General features: G+C 46.0%; 1 non-coding gene across 1 annotated transcript in view; it reads right to left on the bottom strand.

The window, feature by feature from the left end:
• LOC143507123 (18S ribosomal RNA) overlaps positions 1-269 on the bottom strand; it is a 1,839-nt gene extending 1,570 nt beyond the window's left edge. Inside the window, exon 1 of the ribosomal RNA XR_013128607.1 lies at positions 1-269. This exon is cut by the window's left edge and continues 1,570 nt beyond it. This is a non-coding gene — a ribosomal RNA (18S ribosomal RNA).
• Between the last annotated feature and the right edge of the window lie 7,164 nt (positions 270-7,433).

Genomic DNA, 7,433 nt, shown 5'->3' with positions numbered 1-7,433 from the left:
AGAGTCACCAAAGCGGCCGGGGGGCCCGCGCCCCGCCGGATGGGTTTTGGATCTGATAAATGCACGCATCCCCCAGAGGGGTCAGCGCTCGTTTGCATGTATTAGCTCTAGAATTACCACAGTTATCCGAGTAACGTGTGGAGCGATCAAAGGAACCATGACTGATTTAATGAGCCATTCGCAGTTTCACTGTACCGGCCGTGTGTACTTAGACCTGCATGGCTTAATCTTTGAGACAAGCATATGTTACTGGCAGGATCAACCAGGTAGCTGCACCGCGGTGGTGAAAGGGACACCAGCTAACGTCGCGGCCACCTCGGCGTGCTCCATCCCCCGGGCAGGGTCAGGGGCCCACCTCGGTACCGGACGCCCACCATCGGTGCAGCAGGGGTGCGCCGTCAGCGTGGGGGAGAGAGCCCTCGTCAGCTCCCAGCACGCGCGCGCGCTACTGTGGGACGTAACCGAGAAATGAGTGATTCCGTGACCAGGCGGGGTGAGGCCAAGCATGTGTTGAACTAACCCGATCCACTGCTGGCTCTCACCCGTACACCATGGACGCCGATAGCGGACACCTGTGTAGACAGACCGGCCTTCAACGCTTCCCTCAGACGGTTCCGGGTGAGGATCGTGTCTTTTCAGACCGAGGCCCCCCCATAGAGGCATGCCCGCTGGTTTGGGGAGGAACTACCCGGGCGGCACAGAAGGCTTCAACCCTAGGCCCAACCCAAGGCCTGTGTCTCGGTCATCATGATCATACCGAGGCTGCCGACCTCCCATCCTGAAGGAGCGCACACACCTCATGGGAGAGTTTTTGATAGGTATGTCATGTTGAGGCTGCCGTCCTCAATGAGCGCAGTCACCCCTTTTGTACAGCTTTCGTTGGTGAACGATCATACCCGAGAGGCTGCCGACCTACCCGTCCTGAAGGAGCGCATCCACCTCTCGCCCTATTCCTGTACCTAGGTATGTCGCACCTAGGTTGCGGCTCTGAGCAATATATAGGATATGAGCTCGCACCTCATTGTACATTGCGCATTGGTTTGACCGGTTGTCTTTCTTATGACAGGGAGAAACCTTAAGTGGTAACCCGAGAGCCTAACCCCTGGCGGGCATCGTATGCCAATAGATCGGGAGAGCTCCGAACGCCCTCGAGATTGACGCTCTCCCTAAAAACCTGCTGGTAGGTTTTTGCAATCCACCGTACGCGTTTTCCTCCACGGCCGGGGAGGTTCTCGCCAGCCATGCCCGCCAAGGCAAATCTTCCCTCGGACACACCTCGGACGCTCGACCCCTGAAAAGGCCTGGCTGAACCAAGTGATGGTCGATGCTACTGGTATAACTGAAAAACCCCTGGCGGACTTGGGTTCGGATAACGGTCTTAGAGCGCACCTAGGTACTGTGCCATTGGATCCGGTAAGGCCAGCCGAAACCAGCATCTTCCGGGCTTGCGCACAGCACCCTCCGGATACGCACAGGCCGAGGTAGAGCATGTGAGGCTGGTGCCTGGAGGTCGGCGAGACCTCCAGTGTTAGGGGGGTCACCACTCCACCCCTAACCGGTGAAAGTGTTAGAGTCAGGCTAATGTTACCTTCACGCACCGCCTTGCATCCAGGCCTTATGAATGGGATAACCATTATAAGGTTAGGATGAACTCAAGAGACATGCTCTCCTATATACCTGCTGGTAGGTGTTTGCAATGCACCGTATGCGTTTTCCTCCACGGCCGGGGAGGTACTCGCCAGCCATGCCCGCCAAGGCAAATCTTCCCTCGGACACACCTCGGACGCTCGACCCCCGAAAAGGCCTGGCTGATCAAAGTGATGGTCGATGCTACTGGTATAACAGAAAAACCCCTGGCGGACTTGGGTTCGGATAACGGTCTTAGAGCGCACCTAGGTACTGTGCCATTGGATCCGGTAAGGCCAGCCGAAACCAGCATCTTCCGGGCTTGCGCACAGCACCCTCCGGATACGCACAGGCCGAGGTGGAGCATGCAGGCTGGAGGTTGGACAGACCTCCATAAGGGGGGTCACCACTCTTACACCCATGCCCAGCAGTGGCATTTCGGTCGGGCGCAAGCAGTGGTTCGAAGGCCTGAGAGACACGGATGTCTTTGACCTCCATCAGCAGGGGTCACTTATCCCTCCCCTTAAGCCGTCAAGGTGCATTAGAGTCGGGCTAGTTCACCTTAACGCACTGCCTTTCTTCTGATCCTTATTATGGTACAATCATATAAGGCTCAGAAAGCATGCTCCCCTATATACCTGCTGGTAGGTGTTTGCATTACACCGTTAGCGCATTCCTCCAGGGTCGGGGAGATGCCAGACAGCCATGCCCGCCAAGGCAAATCTTCCCTCGGACACACCTCTGAGACTCGATTGCCGAAAGGGCATGGCTGATTCAATAAGTGGTTCGTGGCAATGGTATAACACCTACCATTCTCAAACACATGGGGGGGGTTTACGGCCTTAGAGCGCACCTAGGTGCTATACCATTGGATCCGGTAAGGCCAGCCGAAACCAGCATCTTCCGGGCTTGCGCATAGCACCCTCCGGATACGCACAGGTCGAAATACATTACGTGAGGATGGAGGTAGGACGACCTCCATAAGGGGGAGCATCACGCCTCCACCCTTGCCCAGCGTGGGCACTTTGCTCGGGCACAGCCCGTGTCATTTAAAGGCCTGGATCTTTTCAGACCTCCGGGGGGGGCCTCACTCCCCCCCTACTTTGCTCAGAGGGAGCCTCTTACTCGGATAAAGTGATATAGTGTCTGCCATTGCAGGCCTGGATCATCTGTGACTTCCAGGGAGAGGCCTCTCAACTCCTCTCTTAAGCCGAAGCGTGCACTTTAAACGGATAAAGTGTGTGGCATTACATGCCTTTAAGCCTGGAACCTTTCTGACATCCACATATAGGGCCCTCATGCTTAATCATAAGCCCAACATGTACACTTTAATCGGATAAAGTGTGTGACATTACATGCTTTCATGCATGGAGCCTTTCTGACATCCACACATAGGGCCCTCATGCTTAATCATAAGCCCAACATGTACACTTTAATCGGATAAAGTGTGTGACATTACATGCTTTCATGCATGGAGCCTTTCTGACATCCACACATAGGGCCCTCATGCTTAATCATAAGCCCAAATGTGCACTTTAATCGGATAAAGTGTGTGACATTACATGCTTTCATGCATGGAGCCTTTCTGACATCCACAGAGAGGCCCCTCATCCTCTCTCATAAGCCCAAGAGTGTCATTTAGTCGGATAAATTGTGTGGCATTACATGCCTTTATTCCTGGATCCTTCCTCACATCCAGAGAGAGGCATACCAACCTACTCTCATAAGCCCAACATGTACACTTTAATCGGATAAAGTGTGTGACATTACATGCTTTCATGCATGGAGCCTTTCTGACATCCACACATAGGGCCCTCATGCTTAATCATAAGCCCAAATGTGCACTTTAATCGGATAAAGTGTGTGGCATTACATGCTTTCATGCATGGAGCCTTTCTGACATCCACACATAGGGCCCTCATGCTTAATCATAAGCCCAAATGTGCACTTTAATCGGATAAAGTGTGTGACATTACATGCCTTTAAGCCTGGAACCTTTCTGACATCCACATATAGGGCCCTCATGCTTAATCATAAGCCCAACATGTACACTTTAATCGGATAAAGTGTGTGGCATTACATGCTTTCATGCATGGAGCCTTTCTGACATCCACACATAGGGCCCTCATGCTTAATCATAAGCCCAAATGTGCACTTTAATCGGATAAAGTGTGTGGCATTACATGCTTTCATGCATGGAGCCTTTCTGACATCCACACATAGGGCCCTCATGCTTAATCATAAGCCCAAATGTGCACTTTAATCGGATAAAGTGTGTGACATTACATGCCTTTAAGCCTGGAACCTTTCTGACATCCACATATAGGGCCCTCATGCTTAATCATAAGCCCAACATGTACACTTTAATCGGATAAAGTGTGTGACATTACATGCCTTTAAGCCTGGAACCTTTCTGACATCCACATATAGGGCCCTCATGCTTAATCATAAGCCCAACATGTACACTTTAATCGGATAAAGTGTGTGACATTACATGCTTTCATGCATGGAGCCTTTCTGACATCCACAGAGAGGCCCCTCATCCTCTCTCATAAGCCCAAGAGTGTCATTTAGTCGGATAAATTGTGTGGCATTACATGCCTTTATTCCTGGATCCTTCCTCACATCCAGAGAGAGGCATACCAACCTACTCTCATAAGCCCAAAAGTGCACTTTATTCGGATAAAGTGTGCAAAATTCCATGCATGGATCATTTGTGAGATCCATAAAGAGGCCTCTCAAATCCTCTAAAATGCCCAGGGAGTGACCTTTGGTCGGGCAAAGCGTGCGCCATAATCCTTGTCTTCATTTATGGTATACCATATATGTGGCTTTCAGAAGACCCTCTCCCCTATATACCTGATGGTAGGTGTTTGCATATCACCCATTCATAAAATCATCCAGACAGGGGGAATGAGATGCATGTCCGTCTGGGTGCACATTCGGCGGGCACTGTCAGAGGATCGAGGCCTCTGGATGATCCACCCCTTGGTCAAAATTGGAACATAGTGCGATTTTTGAACACAAAATCATACGTATGGTATAACATTTTTATCGACATAGAATTATTTTCGCCGAAAACTGACGCCTATGGTATACCAAATGAAGCGACATAGAATATTTTCCACTTGAAAACTTCGTGCTGCTGGTATATTTATGGACTTTGTGCATATTCTGAAGATTACTACTTGTATATGGTCTAACTCAGGAAGGGAAATAGACTAATTTCCAACAAAAACCTCATGCTACTGGTAAATTTAAGGACTCTGTGCATTGCCTGAAGATTACTACTTGTATAAGGTATAACTCAGGAAGGGAAATAGACTAATTTCCAACAAAAACCTCATGCTACTGGTATATTTAAGGACTCTGTGCATTGCCTGATATGACACTTCAGAGTCAATTTACACCTATTTCTAAGCAAGATAGAAAAAAAAACTGACAATTTTTCTTGATCCTGGGGATGTACCCGAGCTAAAGAGCATGTTTTTCGGACACTTTTATGCTTTTTTCCCTTAAAGCCACCACCTGGCAATGTTATAGCATTGGACTCTGTGCATTTCCTGAAGAAAATATCTTGTGTATGGTCTAACAAAGTAAGGGACATAGACTAATTCACTCATAAAACTCCATGCTTCTGGTATATTTAGGGACTTTGTGCAATTTCTGACTTGAAAACCTCCACATGATGTTGGTATAATAACTTTACCTCATGCCCAGATGAGTGCACCTTCATCGGACACTTCAACTAGGCTGAGGTGTCTGGAGGGTCCACCCAGTGGCACGTACATATGGTATAACAGAAAAAAAACGATGGAGTACCGGTGACATCTTGTGGACTTTAAGAGTCAATGCGCCTTCCAAATAAGATTAAACTGTGCACTTTTTTTCTAACAGCATTTAACCATGGTATAATTTAAACTAAACTCTCCTCTTTTATTCTAAGTTCATTTGGCCATGGTATATTTTATTTAAAATGGCCTTTTTTACTCAAAGTGTCTTTTCTACTGGTATATTTAATTTAAAAAGGCCTCTATTTTATTCTAAGTGTCTATGCCTCTGGTATATTTAATTTAAAAAGGCCTCTTTTTTATTCTAAGTGTCTATGCCTCTGGTATATTTAATTTAAAAAGGCCTCTTTTTTATTCTAAGTGTCTATGCCTCTGGTATATTTAATTTAAAAAGGCCTCTATTTTATTCTAAGTGTCTATGCCTCTGGTATATTTAATTTAAAAAGGCCTCTTTTTTATTCTAAGTGTCTATGCCTCTGGTATATTTAATTTAAAAAGGCCTCTATTTTATTCTAAGTGTCTATGCCTCTGGTATATTTAATTTAAAAAGGCCTCTTTTTTATTCTAAGTGTCTATGCCTCTGGTATATTTAATTTAAAAAGGCCTCTATTTTATTCTAAGTGTCTATGCCTCTGGTATATTTAATTTAAAAAGGCCTCTATTTTATTCTAAGTGTCTATGCCTCTGGTATATTTAATTTAAAAAGGCCTCTATTTTATTCTAAGTGTCTATGCCTCTGGTATATTTAATTTAAAAAGGCCTCTATTTTATTCTAAGTGTCTATGCCTCTGGTATATTTAATTTAAAAAGGTCTCTATTTTAGTCTAAGTGTCTATGCTACTGGTATATTTTATTTAAAACGGCCTCTATTTTAGTCTAAGTGTCTATGCCTCTGGTATATTTAATTTAAAAAGGCCTCTATTTTATTCTAAGTGTCTATGCCTCTGGTATATTTAATTTAAAAAGGCCTCTATTTTATTCTAAGTGTCTATGCTACTGGTATATTTTATTTAAAACGGCCTCTTTTTTATTCTAAGTGTCTATGCTGCTGGTATATTCTTGGACTTTGAAAAATCTTAACAGCGCCTAACCCTTAAATAGGGATGGTCGGAATACGGAACACGCAATACGCAATGTGCAATCCCAGCGCGACCTACTGCTTAGGGATGGCTGCAATACGGAACACGCAATGCGCAATACGCAATGAGCAATCCCAGCGCGACCTACTGCTTAGGGATGGCTGCAATACGGAACACGCAATACGCAATGAGCAATCCCAGCGCGACCTACTGCTTAGGGATGGCTGCAATACGGAACACGCAATGCGCAATGTGGAATGTGCCTTTCCCGCCCTCTTGATTAGGGACCAGGTGTGTTCTATTAAGGAAGCTTAATAACTTTACCTCATGCCCAGATGAGTGCACCTTCATTGGACACTCCAAGTGGACAGATGTGTCTGGAGGAGCCACCCAGTGGCAAATGCGTATGGTATAACAGAAAAAATGGACTTAGTGCATTTTCTGATCAGACACTTCAGACTGGATTTACACCTATTTCTAAGCAAGATAGAGAAAAAAACTGACAATTTTTCTTGATCCTGGGGATGTACCTGAGCTAAAGAGCATGTTTTTTGGACACTTTTATGCTTTTTTCACTAAAAGCCACCACCTGCTGCTGGTATATTTAAGGACTCTGTGCATTGCCTGAAGATTACTACTTGTATATGGTCTAACTCAGGAAGGGAAATAGACTAATTTCCAACAAAAACCTCATGCTACTGGTAAATTTAAGGACTCTGTGCATTGCCTGAAGATTACTACTTGTATATGGTCTAACTCAGGAAGGGAAATAGACTAATTTCCAACAAAAACCTCATGCTACTGGTAAATTTAAGGACTCTGTGCATTGCCTGAAGATTACTACTTGTATATGGTCTAACTCAGGAAGGGAAATAGACTAATTTCCAACAAAAACCTCATGCTACTGGTAAATTTAAGGACTCTGTGCATTGCCTGA

Source organism: Brachyhypopomus gauderio, unplaced genomic scaffold, assembly GCF_052324685.1.
Source record: "Brachyhypopomus gauderio isolate BG-103 unplaced genomic scaffold, BGAUD_0.2 sc621, whole genome shotgun sequence".
NCBI classification, from domain to species: domain Eukaryota; kingdom Metazoa; phylum Chordata; class Actinopteri; order Gymnotiformes; family Hypopomidae; genus Brachyhypopomus; species Brachyhypopomus gauderio.
Note: the sequence above shows the minus strand (reverse complement) of the source record. Positions and strands in the feature narration are given on the sequence as shown.